The following is a 13,893-nucleotide window of genomic DNA, read 5'->3' as shown; positions in this document are numbered from 1 at the left end:
CCTGGGATCGCGCCCCCTTCCCCGGGGTTGGGCTCCCCTCTCCCTCTGCCCCTCCTCCCTTTCGCACACTCTGTCTCTGTTTCTCTCTCTCCCTAAAATAAATCTTTTTAAAAAATAATAACTGTGAGCTTTAATTATCTTGATTAGAGGTTTTGGCACCCCTCAATTTTGCTCTGGAGGCGAGGGCCTCACTTGCCTCACCCTAGCCCCTCCTCCTATCACATTCCAGTTGAGGAAGATAATCAACTCCCTAATAAGTGAAATACATAGGACATCAGATGGGTAAATGCCACCGAGAGAAACAAAATAGACAAGGGGGAGGGCAGGGCATATGAAGTCAAAAAATATTTGTTGAAAGAATAAATGAAAGACTTATTTTCTGAGTTCCCAGAGCATCCCCAGGAGGCAGGGCCTGGTCTAGGTCAGATGCTCCAGCCGGAGGGGTCGCACCCCATCCTCAACTCCAAAGTCTCTGATGACTAGTGGCTTCAGGTTGAGTGGCTGCCTCTACCCATTCCCCCAACCTGGGGCAGATTCCCAAGAATCTAAAAGCGGCTCCAGGGCCAGAGCACCTGCTGCCCACCTAGCATCTAGCCCATTAATGTCCGTCCTGCCAGATCCCCCCAGAACAGCCCTCTGAGAGAGACAGCACTGCTGTCAGGACCCGTGGGCAGAAGGACCCCAAACGAGCCTGAGTCCAACCTCTGGCGTTCTGGAGAAGAGAAGACAGCTGCCCAGAAGGGGCACCCAGAGGACGGTGCGGGAGCGGGGCCGGAGGGAAATGATCCAGCCAGGGCTCCTGGGCTTAGCAGCCTTGCGGCTAAGAGGCTGAGAGGCTGACCACCAGTTGCGTGTCTGGGCCTCTCAAGACAAATCTAGATCTACCCAGACTGGAGACTTCGAAGTGGAGCTGAAAGACCTGAATTGGATTCTCCGGCAGACCTCGCTGGGCTAGGACACTTGCCTCTCTGCCCCTCAGCGTTTTCCTCAGTGAAATGGGGTACCACCGCCTCCCCGCACGTAGGACGCGGGGAGGACGCCTACAGCAGGCGCTCGGTGAACGGAGCCCCCCAGACCCGGGCTCGCGCGCGCCCCAGACCACCCGCCCGCTCACCTGGAGCCCGCGCTAGGCGAGTCCTGGCTCCTCCCGTGCGGGTCTTGGAGAGGCTGACAGCTCGGACCCGGGCTGGGAATGGCCACGCCCAACGAGGCTCGGAACTGCTGCGGACCCGCAGGGGCCTCTTCGGAGCTGCTGTGCGCACCCGAGATGGACGGGGGCACCTGACTGTCCCAAGGCCCCCACCAGAGCGGAGGTCCCAGGGGCGCAGAGGAAGGGGAAGTGAGCTCGTCGCTCTGCCCCCCCCCCCCCGTCGCCGGAATGGTTTGCCCCGGACATCCTGATTGGTTCCTCGCTTCCGTTCGAACGCCGCGCCGCCCGGGTTGCCAGGCGACCGCTTAGCTTCTGCCCAGTGAGTGAACGCCCCGCCCCGGCGCCCAGCTCAGTCCCCGCTCAGCCCCGCTGGCCTGTTCTTCCCGCGCCGCCGCGGCTCAGGAGCCTAGTTTTTTCCCTTGACCAGGACTTTTTCCTGGTCCCCAACAGGATGACGCACCATTTAGGGTCCCCAGCTAGTCTCCAGGTCCGACTTTGCAGCTCGCTGTATGAGCCCGGGCTAGCCCCTTTCCCTCTCTGTTCCCCTAACTGCACAGTGGGAAGTTGTAAAATGTGCATACCTAGCAGTCCTGAACTTTACTAAGGAAATGACCAAAGATATGAACAAAGATTAATATAGTCCAGAGTTATTTAACATAGAAAGATAATGGAAATAACTCCAATGCCCAGCAAAAGAAGAGCTAAGTTTATTGAGCTTTTTACATGCCAGGTAGCTTCACATGACATAACTCTTGTCAGTGCTCATGGCATAACCCTTTGAGATAGGTACCTTTAATTATCCCCACTTCCTGATGAGGAATGTTATGCAGTCATTAAAAATGATGTAGTTAAAGATATTTAAAGTATGAGGAAAATGTAAAGAAACTTTTTTTTTAAAGATTTATTTATTTATTTGAGAGGCGAGAATGAGAGAGAGTACATGAGAGGGGGGAGGGTCAGAGGGAGAAGCAGGCTCCTCGCTGAGCAGGGAGCCCGATGCGGGACTCAATCCCGGGACTCCAGGATCATGACCTGAGCTGAAGGCAGTTGCTTAACCAACTGAGCCACCCAGACGCCCAGAAACTTTTTAAAAGTATGTTTCAAAGCACTATGTACACACAACTATGTATTAAATGCATAATTGTAACATCAATGTATTTGTGTATAACCATTTATAATAGCAGTTCATTTCTTTTCTGTGCTTTTGTGGATTTTCCAATTTCCAACACTTAAATATGTCAAGAAAAAAAAAACACAGTTTTAAAAAGGATCGGAATAAGTTAACTTTAAGTACCTTTGAGATGAGGAAATTCCATAGTTGTGAGTCACTGTTTGGGTCTAGGGCATTGTTGAATTTGGAGCCAACCTCTGTTTTTTAATCCAGATGGTGACTTTCATTCTTTGATTGGATTGTCGATGATTGAGCACTTACTATATACATACCTTGGGCCGGTGCGGGAGAGGGACTAATAACATATCAATAGCTAACAATGATTGCACATTCCGGCATGGACACCAATCAAATCAGAGTAGATACCGTCATAAACAGGGAGTCTGACTATATCCATGAGGACCAGCTAAATATCAGATGTGACGCTAACTCTGCCCTCTGCTAGACCGGACTGCTCAAAGCTTTACACGTATTTTCTCACTTGACTTCATTACTATGTGGGGGGAGAGATTCTATTATTATTCTCATTTTATGAATGAAAACACTAAGGTTTGTCTGGATGCGGCAGGAGTCCTCTGAGCCGTTTTGTTATGCTGCTCTGTACACCACACGTTGGCAGGAGCAGTGAGGAAAAGGCAAGAAGGATCCTGTGATGGCAAAAGACACAGAGAAAACGGAGCAGTGGCAGATCCAGACTGTGCACTTCCTCAGGCTTACACAATTTAGGGAGATTTGTTTAAGAAAAGAACTACAAAATTACAAATATAAAATTAGGTAATAAAGTGTTATTTGGCTAGAAAGATAAAAGAAATCTCAACAAATGGCAAATTCCACAAATATTGCAAAATCCAGAAAAATAACATTATTTCTGTGAATTACGTAATTGGCATACCTCCATAATAATTTTCACAGGCAAGCTTGTTCTGGCTCGATGTATACATTTCATACCTCTCCTCTACTACAGACTGGCGGCATTGGGCACTGTAAAGCCATTCATATTTCTATATTGAGATATGACCTCTGACCCCCTGCACTTTCATGTGACAGTGTGAGTGGTGGCTGATGTCACAACCCACGTCAGTGTGCTAGGTAGGAGTATTCCTGGAAGTCATCACCAGTTGGTAATAACTTTTCACAAAAGTGACTGGAAACGACGTAAATAAAACCACTAAACCCACACTAAATGTCAAGGTCCCCTTAGCCAAACCCCTCAAATGCTCACACCCACTTCAACATCATCTGAGATGAGGTGACGTTGGAATGGAAGGAGATGGTGGTTTTAACAGAGCGAGGTTTAAATACAGAAGCATATGACCCTGAGAGCATACTGCTAGGGAGACTGCCAGACCTTAGCTTCCCTGTCATTAAAATGGGAATGACAACAGTGGTGTCATGGTTGGATTCTTCTCTGAGATGTACAACTTTAATCAGGGGTTGGGAGATATTTGAGATGCTTGGATAAAGGTCCTGCTGACCCTTGTGTCTTCAAAACTTGCCTCTGCCCTACACGCCCTGGAGCTTAAAACAAACCGGATAATACAAAAGTCCTGAGCCGTATTCCCTTAGGCAGACAGAGGGCAGAGAGAACTTCCCCCGGACTCTAAATAAGGCCACATGAAGAGACCTAATTTGGGCACACTCAGATTCTAGAACTCTGAGCATCTTCACATGCCACCAGCATATTGGCAATGCTCCCTGTCTTCGAGGATTTGCTAAGCCCCTGGTACCAGCTCACAGTGATTAAAATCATCCCAGTCCTTCCCACGTGGGAGTACAGAGGGAGAGCCCACAAGAATAAGAAGGTGCCAAGCTGTCATTAGAGTGCCCAGATAAAAGGGAGCTAGATGGTCCTTATGGTCTCGTCCTGACCCAGCATGTGAGCAACAATAACATCTCGCCCCATCCGCAGGCCTGCAGCTGCCTCAGTGCCCCCTCCAGCACCCTGACCTTGGCAGTGTTTTCTCCACTCAACTCGAAACTGAGATGAAATCAGCCTCAGATACCAGCTCCCTATCTTCTGTGCCCACCCCACCCCACCCCCCATGGCTGTATTTTGTTTTGACAGGTGGAACCTGGCCCTCTGGAGGCCTTGAGGTGGTTTGAGAGGCAGGCACTGGGGTGAACTAGAGACCAAGGGCAGTTCCTGGGTGTGAACTTTCTGGTCCCAGGGGAGGCAGCCTGTCAAGGCTTCAGGTGAGTCCTCATGAGAGGATCTGAGACAGAACTGCCAAGCCAAGCCCCTCCTCACTTCTTATCCAACGAAACCATAAGAGAGATGGTGGGAGAAAAAGGGTTATTGTTGTCTGAAGCCACCGAGCTTTGTGATGTTTGTTACTCAGCAGTAGATAATACCTAGGGACTTTTGCAAATCCCAGTGTCCAGGTTGCAACTACATCTGAGCCTCTAGGAGAGGGGCGCAGGCATCAGGTTTCCATGTGCAGCCAAGGTTGAAACCCCGTGGCAGGGGGCTGCTATCAGCTTCTAGCTCGGAAAGCTCACGCTGGTGAGGCAGCCCTCGTCTGGGCTCCCCTGGGCCAAACTGGCCTGCGGCCGGCACGTCTGCTGACCTCACAGTCTGCAGACTTCGTATCAGGTAAGTAGAGGTGGTGATAGCACCCATCTGGCCTCCTGGACAATCCCACGGTGTGCCCCCTGAGGAAGGGCACGGGGAGCAGAAACATGGGGCTCTCCAGTGGGGCTGTTATCACTGAGCTGCTGCTTGGGCTGGGCATTCCTCTGCCTCTTATTTTCTGAGCCTTGGCTTTCTGCCTGGACAATTAGGAGACAGCAGCCTGCAGTTTGGAGAGAAGACTGTGCAAGTTGTACTCACCCCTGCACACCTCCCCCCTTCACCTTCTCTCGGTTGGTTTCGGGATGTGTGTACTTATTCAACAAATATTTTCTGAGTCCCTGGTCTGTGTCAGTTACTAGGAAGAGAGGCACATTCTGGTGAGGGAGACAGAACAATAGAGGAGTAACTGAATCAACAAGTGAGACATGTTATAAATAAAAATAAAGCAGAGTAAGGCGATGGGCGTGATGGAAAAGGGGCTATTTTATGGTCAAGGAGGCTTCTCTGAGGTGAGGCCTGAAGCATAAAAAAGAGGCAGGGGAGAGGCAGGGACGCCTGGGTGGCTCAGTTGCCTAAGCAGCCGACTCTTGATTTCGGTTCAGGTCGTGATCTCAGGGTCATGAGATGTGTTGGGTTCCTGCTGGGCATGGAACCTGCTTGAGATTCTCTCTCTCCCTCTACCTCTGCCACCCCCCCCTTAAAAAAAAGAGAAAAGGGGGGGGGAAAAAGAGACAGCCATGTGGAAATCTAGAGAAAGGCTGAGAGGGAAAAAGTGTGCAAAGGTCCTGGGGCAAGAATGAATTTGGTATATTTGAGCCAAAAGGCCAATGGCTGGAATGGATGGACAGGAAAAGACTGATGTGAAATTGCTGTAGGCCACAGGGAGGCGTTTAGAATTTAAAGATACAAAGCAGCAGTTCAAGACCAAGATCAGGAATTCTGGGGTCAGCCAGTCAGGGTTCTGATCCCACTTCTACCACCCAACTGCTGCCAGACTTGAAAGTTCCTTAAACGCTGGACTTTCGGCCGCTTTGTCTTTAATGGACATAACTGCACCTGCGTTGGAAGGAGTTACCTTGGAGTCCCCAAGATGATGCCCGCAAAACCCTTAGCTCTCCACTTCCAAACCCTCAAGCCCCGGGAGCAGGGACAAATTTCAAATCTGAATAGCCCAGAATTTTTTAATCCTGAGGTCTTCAAATCCTTAGAATCCCCACAATCTAAAACTCCAGATGCCCACTGCACTCTGCTCTTAGAGCATGGAAGTAAAATGGTCTTCGGGTCATCATCCAACGTGGCAAGAGGTGGTGGCTTTCACAGAGTGAGCTTAGATCAAACCAAGCGTTTCCCAAAGTAGGAGAAGAGGCATGAGAGTTGTAAATTATATGCATCAAATAAATCCTTTAGGGCAGCGCTGTCTACCAAGATTCTCCACGAGGGTGAAATGTTCTGTGTTTGCCCGGCCGGTACAGGGGACACTAGCTGCTTGAAATGTGACTCATACCCTGAATTTTAAATTTTATTGAGTTTGAATTAATTTAAACAGCTTCTTGCCACACAGGGCCAGTGGTTCTTGTAAGTACAGTTCCCGAGTGAAAGTTGTCTTCTCTTCGAGGCTTTCGTTCTTTCTAGCCTTAGTTTGCTGTTCCTCGGTTAGTTAGCGTCTCCCTACACACACTAATTTTCCCCACAAGAGGGGCCCAGACTCAGAGCCAAACTGGAATTCTTATTTGTTTCTTTATAAAAACTTGTCTTGTTAAAAGAAATTTAAAGACGACAAAATTCACCAACTTCAAGGGTCCACTTCTCTGATTTTTGACAAATGCATACACTTGCCCCCACAATAGGGGAGACGTTTCCAACACCCGGGAAGCTTCCCACCCCTCACTCTGATGGCCACTCATCTGCCTTCTTTCTCGACAGTTTTGTCTTTTCTGCAATATCATATAAATGTGTCGGGCTTCTTTCCCTTGAAGCAGGACTAGAATTCAATCACATCGTCCTAGTCCCATTCTATTATTTTTTCTCCCCAGAATTTTTCTAATGATGGCAAGTGATACTGAATTTCCACCTACAGAGATAGTATGAAATGTCTTTTCAAATTAAATCCGTTTAAGCAAAGGAGCGCGCGCGTTCCCTTTAAAAACTTGAAGTTACTAATAGAACAGGTGGATTATGGATACAGCACCAATTACAAGAGTGAGACATAAGTCACTCCTTTTTGGAAAAGCAACCCAATCCCACCTCTGCATGTGACACATGGGGAAACCAAGGCCCAGAGTGGGAGGGGGAGGGGAGTTGACTGGCCCGATCACATCAAGCAGGTGGCAGAAGCAGGGCGAGCTAGCGCTGCCCAGAACAGATGGCAGAGGCTGGGGGGAGAGGCTTGGGTCCCCCTTAGGGTTAGGGGGCTGTCCCCTCCGCACTCTTGGGCCTGAGCTAACAGAGCTGTCCCAGGTCAGAAGCTGGGCCTAACAGATGGGATTCTATAGGGGAAAAGGGTTCAGAGAGTGAGGGGCCTTTGTCCTCCTAGTGTCCCAAGCCCAGATGGCAGGGCCAGGCCAGAGGCAGGTGGAGAAATAGGGCCCCTCCTGAACAGGAAGGTCGTGGCCTGGAGACAGAATCTTTGTCTGTCATAACACCCAAGACCCTCCACCCAAGGGACTGGTGCAGGCCTTTCCGGCTTTCAACTTGACCCCTTCACTCCACATGCAAATCAAATGCAAATGAGCCCGCAGCCCTGCCCAAACCCCGCCTCCCTTTCCCTCTTGCTGGGGCCCATCCCACAGGTCCAGACACCCACAGACACCAGAAGCGCCAGGCCCGCAACCCAGGCCCACAACCCAGACCCATCCTCAGCACATGCTCAGGCCCCTCACACCAGGGCTGGGCATGAGATGGGCTCAGCTGACCCATCTCTGCCTGGAGGCTGCATCAGACCCCAGGCCACTCCTGCCTTCTCTCCCCCTATCCGTCCTCCTTCAGCTCAGGCAGATCTTTTAAAATATAAATCAGCATTACAAAGCTATAGTAATCAAAACAGTATGGTACTGGTACAAAAACAATCAAGAACCCAGATATAAACCCATGCATATATGGCCAAATGACATTTGACAAAGAATACTCAATGGGGAAATCCCATTGTCTTTTCAACAAATGGTGTTGGGAAAACGGGATATTCCATGCAAAAGCATGAAATCGGGCCACTATGTTACATCACTCACAAAAATTAACTCGAAATGGATTAGACTTAAACCTAGGACTTGAAACCATAAAACCCCTAGAAGAAAACATAGGGGGAAACTCCTTGACATTGGTCTTGGCAACAAAAGCAAAAATCAACAAGTGGGATTGCATCAAACTAAAAAGCTTCTACAAAACAAAAGAGAAAATCAACAAAATAAAAAGGCAATAGCCCAAGTGTCCATCAACAGATGAAAAGATAAAGAAGAAGTGGTATATATATACAATGGAATATTATTCCGCCATAAAAAAGAATGAAATCTCGCTGTTTTGCAACAACATGGGTGTAACTAGAGAGTATAGGAGTATAATGCTAAGCGAAATAAGTCAGAGAAAGACAAATACCATATGATATCACTTGTATTCACTCCAGAATTTAAGAAACAAAAAAAAATGAGCAGAGGAAAAAAAAGAGAGAGAGATAAACCAAGAAACAGACTCTTAACTATAGAGAGAGAACAAACTGATGGTTATCAGAATGGAGGTGGGTGGGAGGATGGGGGAGATAGATGTTGGGGATTAAGGAGGGCACTTGTGATGAGCCCAGGGCGATGGATGGAAGTGTTGAATCACTACATTGTACACCTGAAACTAATATTACACTGTATGTTAACTATACTGGAATTTAAAATAATAATAATAAAATAAAAAGGCAACGTACGGAATGGGAGAAAATATTTGCAAACATGTATCTGATAAGGGGTTAATACCCAAAATATATAAAGAACTCATACGACTCAACAGCAAACAAAAACTCCAATTAAAAAATAGGCAGAACATGTATCATATGACCTCACTGATATGAGGAATTCTTAATCTCAGGAAACAAACAGGGTTGCTGGAGTGGTGGGGGATGGGAGGGATGGGGTGGCTGGGTGATGGACATGGGGGAGGGTATGTGCTATGGTGAGCGCTGTGAATTGTGCAAGACTGTTGAATCACAGATCTGTACCTCTGAAACAAATAATACATTACATGTTAAAAAAAAAAAAAGAAGAAGATAGCAGGAGGGGAAGAATGAAGGGGGAGGAAATCGGAGGGGGAGATGAACCATGAGAGACGATGGACTCTGAAAAACAAACTGAGGGTTCTAGAGGGGAGGGGGGTGGGGGGATGGGTTAGCCTGGTGATGGGTATTAAAGAGGGCACGTTCTGCATGGAGCACTGGGTGTTATGCGCAAACAATGAATCATGGAACACTACATCAAAAACTAATGATGTATGGTGATTAACATAACATAATAATAAAAAAATAGGCAAAGTATTTGAATAGACTTTTTTCCCAAGAAGACATACTGGTGGCCAACAAGTACATGAAAAGGTGTGCAATATCACTCATCGCCAGGGAACTGCAAATCAAAACCACAACGAGATAGCACCTCACACCTGTTGGAATGTCTATTATCAAAAAGACAAGAGAGACCAAATGCTGGCATGGATGTGGAGAAAAAGGAAACTTTGGGTGCTGTTGGTGGAATTATAAATTGGTGCAGCCACTATGGAAAACAGTATGGAGGGTCCTATTCTATTAAAAATAGAACTAATAGGATCCATCTATCCCACTTCTGGGTGTATGTCCGAAGAAAATGAAATCAGTATCTCAAAGATATCTGCACCCCAATGTTCATGGCAGCATTATTTACAAGAGCCAAGACATGGAAAAACCTAAGTGTCCAGCAACTAATGAATAAGTAAAGAAAATGTGAGATGATAGATAGATAGATAGATAGATAGGATGGAATAATACTCAGCTATAAAAAAAAAAAAAGAAGAAGGAAATCCTGCCATTTGCAACAACATGGATGGACTTGGAGGGCATTATGCTAAGTGAAAAAATCCAGACAGAGAAAGACCACTTGTGATTTCACTTATATGAGGAATCTTAAAAAGATTGAATTCACAGAAACAGAGTAGAATGGTGGTTGTTAGGGGCTGAGGGGAAAATGGGGAGATGTTGGTCAAAGGGTATGAACTTCCAGTCATTAAAAGAAATAAGTCCTGGGAAGCGAAAGCACAATGTGGTGACTACAGTTAAAAACGCTGTATTATATACTTGAAAGCTGCTAAGAGAGCAGATCTTAAATGTTCTCACCAAGGTACTATGTCACACACACACAGACACACACACAAAGGTAACTATGTGAGGTAATAAGTGTTAACTAAGGCATTGTGTCAAACATTGTACGATATATACATGTATCTAATCATCTAATCATCAAAGCAAGCACTGTGCCCCTTGAGCTTACACAATGTTACATGTCAGTTATATCTCTGTAAAGCTGGAAAGAAACCAAATCAGATCCCATCCTCTTCCCACTCACATCTTTCCATTGGCCTTCGGGGACTCAGAACAGCCCTCTTGACCTGGCCTGCCCCTGCCTCCTCTCAGACCTCCTCCCTGCACCTGCTTTCTGTCCCTCCGCCCAACTGGTTCTCCTTTCAGAGCCTTTGCAGATGCAATTCCAGGCCAGGAATGCCTTTCCCTAGCTCTTGCCTTGCCAGCTCCCTCTCACCCACTCCTCCCCTGGGACACACTGCACCTTCTCAGCAAGGCCCTCAATTCTCTTCCGCAGCGCCTGTCTGCCTTACACACTATGAATAACATCTGAGATTATTTTTTTAAAGATTTTATTTATTTATTTGACAGAGAGAGAGAGACAGAGCGAGAGGGAACACAAGCAGGGGGAGTGGGAGAAGGAGAAGCAGGCTTCCCGCCAAGCAGGGAGCCCGATGCGGGGCTCGATCCCAGGACCCTGGGACCATGACCCGAGCCGAAGGCAGATGCTCAACAACTGAGCCACCCAGGCGCCCCTGAGATTATTTTATATACTTGTTTTCTTGTTTCTGTTTGCCTGCCCCACTGACTGTCAGTTCCACAAGGGCAAGCACCTTGCCTGTATTTCCCATGCCTAGAACACCGCCTGGCACATAGTAGGGAATCAATAAATATTTGTGAGAGAAGGAAGGAAGAAGGGGAGGGGGGAAGAGAAGAAAGGAAGGAGGGACCAAATGCCTACGCTGAGAGCCCTGAAGAGGCAGACTGATTAGAGTGGGAAATGTAGTAATCATCATTTGTTCATTCAACGAATGTACTGAGCTCCTACTATGTGCCAGGCACCAAGGTAGGGGCTGGGGACACAGTGGTGAACAAGACAAAGGCTCTCAGCTTTCCCTGCCCACAGCTGTCAGGGGAGACAAAGAAGCCCCAGGGGCTACAGTTCTGAGTCATCAGGGGCAGCTGTGGGGTCCAGATGAGGGGCCCTGAACCCATGCCAGGGGTTAGGGCAGGCTTCTAGGAGGAGGTGGCGTCTGGGTTGAAACCTGAGAATGAGCAGGAGGGAGCTAGCCAGCCGAGAACAGAAAGACGTTTGAGGTGGGAACCCGGGTCACAGAGGCGACACACGTCCTGCAGGGGCACTGTTAGGTGCTGGGGTGGCAGGAGTGATGCAGTGGGGACGCCCTGTCCTAGCTCCCCCCATTTTACCTACAGAAACCCAGAGACCCAAATCAGAGCAAGGACAGGTTCACAGGCTCCCAGCTCCCTGTCCAGGGCTCTTCCCACTGCATGAGCATGGGAATGCCAGTTTCTTCTCCAGAACCTTCTGCAGCCTTGGAAAGGGGCTACTCTCCTGTCCCGCCCCCACCCCCCTACCCCTGCAGACCAGCCCTGCGTTAAATGGCACCCATCCTGACTCGGAGAAAGCGGTTCCCTTTCCGAGTTCCTTTCGAGTCTTACTCCAACAGTGAGAGAAGTTTCTGCTTCGCGGCTCTCTTAACACCCCATGCCCGCTCATCACCCTTACGACAGAGGGCAGGCCTCGGCCCCAGCCTGGGCGCTGGGTCGGTCTGACACGCTGGGTCCATTTCCAGAGGTACCTTCTATTTATGGCAGAAGATGCTTGCTTTCATTTCACGTATCAAGTTTTCTTTCACAATAAATCCGTTGTTGGGGCGCCTGGGTGGCTCAGTCAGTTCAGCATCAGACTCTTCGTTTCTGCTCAGGTCACGGTCTCAGGGTTGTGAGATCGAGCCCTGCGAAGGACTCTGTGCTCAATGCAGAGTCTGCTTGAGATTCTCGCCTTCAACCTCTGCCCCTCTCCCTTCCTCCTGCTTGTGGGCATGCTCGCGCTCTCTCTCTCTCAAATAAATAAAATCTTTTAAAAATAAAAAATAAAATAAATAAAATAAATAAATAAATCCATTGTCAACAGTGAAACATTTTGGGGACAATTGGGGAAGTCAGTTGTGGACAAAATATTAGCTATCAGAGAAATATTAATATTTCAGAGTGACACAATACTCCCGTGTTATGCGGGGAAATGGCCTTACTCTTTAGAGATGTTTAAGTAATGCTAGTATTTGAGGTGATGCTAGTATTTGGTAATGCTAGTATTTGAGGTGAAAATTCATGATATCTGTAATTCACATGAAATTACCTCAAAAAGAAATAGAGGCAGCATTATGGGAAATGTTAACATTAATCCAGATATTGGGTATATGGTTCACAATGTTATTCTCTATTTTTCTGTGTGTCTAAAATTATTCATTGTAAAAATACATACACACAAACATAAATAAATAAATATTCAATGTTATTCAGTGCAGGCCAGTTGACTTAAAGAAAAACATAAGAAGGAATCATGAGGGCAGGGCCTGGGTGTGGCCACAACTGTGAGTATGAAATGAGACCGGGGGGAGGCTGAGCAAGAGAGGAAGACCTTTCCGGGCCGGGCAAGCCAGGCCTGTGTGCGGGCCCCGTGCAGCCCTGCCCTGGCTGAGGCCCCTTCCGCTGGGACACCCTGATTCTCAGCCCCAGGGCTGGCCTCTGGTGTTCTCATGGGTTGTAGGGGCCTTGTTGCAGGGTGCTCCGCTCCCCTTCCCCAGGACACCTGCTCTCAGGTTTGGGGCCTGGCAGGAGGCCGGCAGCCAGACCGTTCTGCCAGTGTCTGCACGGGGGGAGGGGACAGAAGGACACAGCCCTTTCCCATTAGCCCATTTCACCCTTAAGAACTGGGCCTATGCATCTGCCCTCTTGTACTGTTTACCTCAATGGACAGGCAGGGAAACTGAGGCCCAGGCCTGACCCAGGCCCCCTGTTTCCAGGGCCTGGACTCTTCCTGAGGACACTGGACACATAATCCTACAGAGGGAAGAGAAGAAGGCCCGGTGCACCAAAAAGGTCAGAAGCCGATATCTGGCCCTCGGCAAGTCAGGGTCATAGGCGGAGGGGGCTCCTTCCACAGGCCGGGCACAAACGAGGCACCAGGACCTCCGCTGTGAACTAAATAGACACAGTCCCCCCACTGCTGAGTGGACACTGGTGGGAGATAGACACTAAGCAAGTGAATCAGTGAACACACAATCCAGGGCACTGTTAGCAAACTAGAGAGGCATGAGGAGGTAGAGAGTGGCAGTGACCAGGTTATCTTAATTTAGGCTCACCTCTGAAGGGTGAGATTGAGCAGACACCCAAATAAAGTGAGGGAGGGGCCAGGGAGCTACCTGGGGAAAGAGGGCATGTGCAAAGGCCCTGAGGCAGAGAACAAGTTTGCCACCTGAGGGGACAGCAAGGAGGCCAGCATGGCTGGAGTGGAGAGCGCCAGGCAGAAGGGAGGGCCATGTGGTCAGGTGTAATGGGACAGGATAGCACAGGGCCAGGTAAGTTCTGGACTGGAGAACCGAACAGGGTTGAAAGGCTTCTGAGCCGAGCAGGACAGACTCTGACATGTTTCAAGAGCATCCCTTTGGCTAAGAAAG

General features: G+C 48.4%; 1 protein-coding gene and 1 long non-coding RNA gene across 7 annotated transcripts in view; both read right to left on the bottom strand.

Annotated features, from left to right (window-relative positions):
- FAM110A (family with sequence similarity 110 member A) overlaps positions 1 to 1,350 on the bottom strand; it is a 28,396-nt gene extending 27,046 nt beyond the window's left edge. For 5 of the 6 annotated variants that reach the window (XR_013442001.1, XR_013442000.1, XR_004926444.2 and 2 more), the window contains exon 1: positions 1,115 to 1,350. The gene's annotated coding sequence lies outside the window, so the exon portion shown is untranslated. The remainder of the gene's footprint in view (positions 1 to 1,114) is intronic. The other variant, XM_036121779.2, reaches the window with a different exon arrangement.
- A 727-nt stretch (positions 1,351 to 2,077) lies between these two features.
- LOC118554353 (uncharacterized) overlaps positions 2,078 to 13,893 on the bottom strand; it is a 120,301-nt gene continuing 108,485 nt past the window's right edge. Inside the window, exon 9 of the long non-coding RNA XR_013441999.1 lies at positions 2,078 to 2,968. This is a non-coding gene — a long non-coding RNA (uncharacterized LOC118554353). The remainder of the gene's footprint in view (positions 2,969 to 13,893) is intronic.

This window comes from Halichoerus grypus, chromosome 10, assembly GCF_964656455.1.
Source record: "Halichoerus grypus chromosome 10, mHalGry1.hap1.1, whole genome shotgun sequence".
Taxonomy (NCBI): Eukaryota; Metazoa; Chordata; class Mammalia; order Carnivora; family Phocidae; genus Halichoerus; species Halichoerus grypus.
Note: the sequence above shows the minus strand (reverse complement) of the source record. Positions and strands in the feature narration are given on the sequence as shown.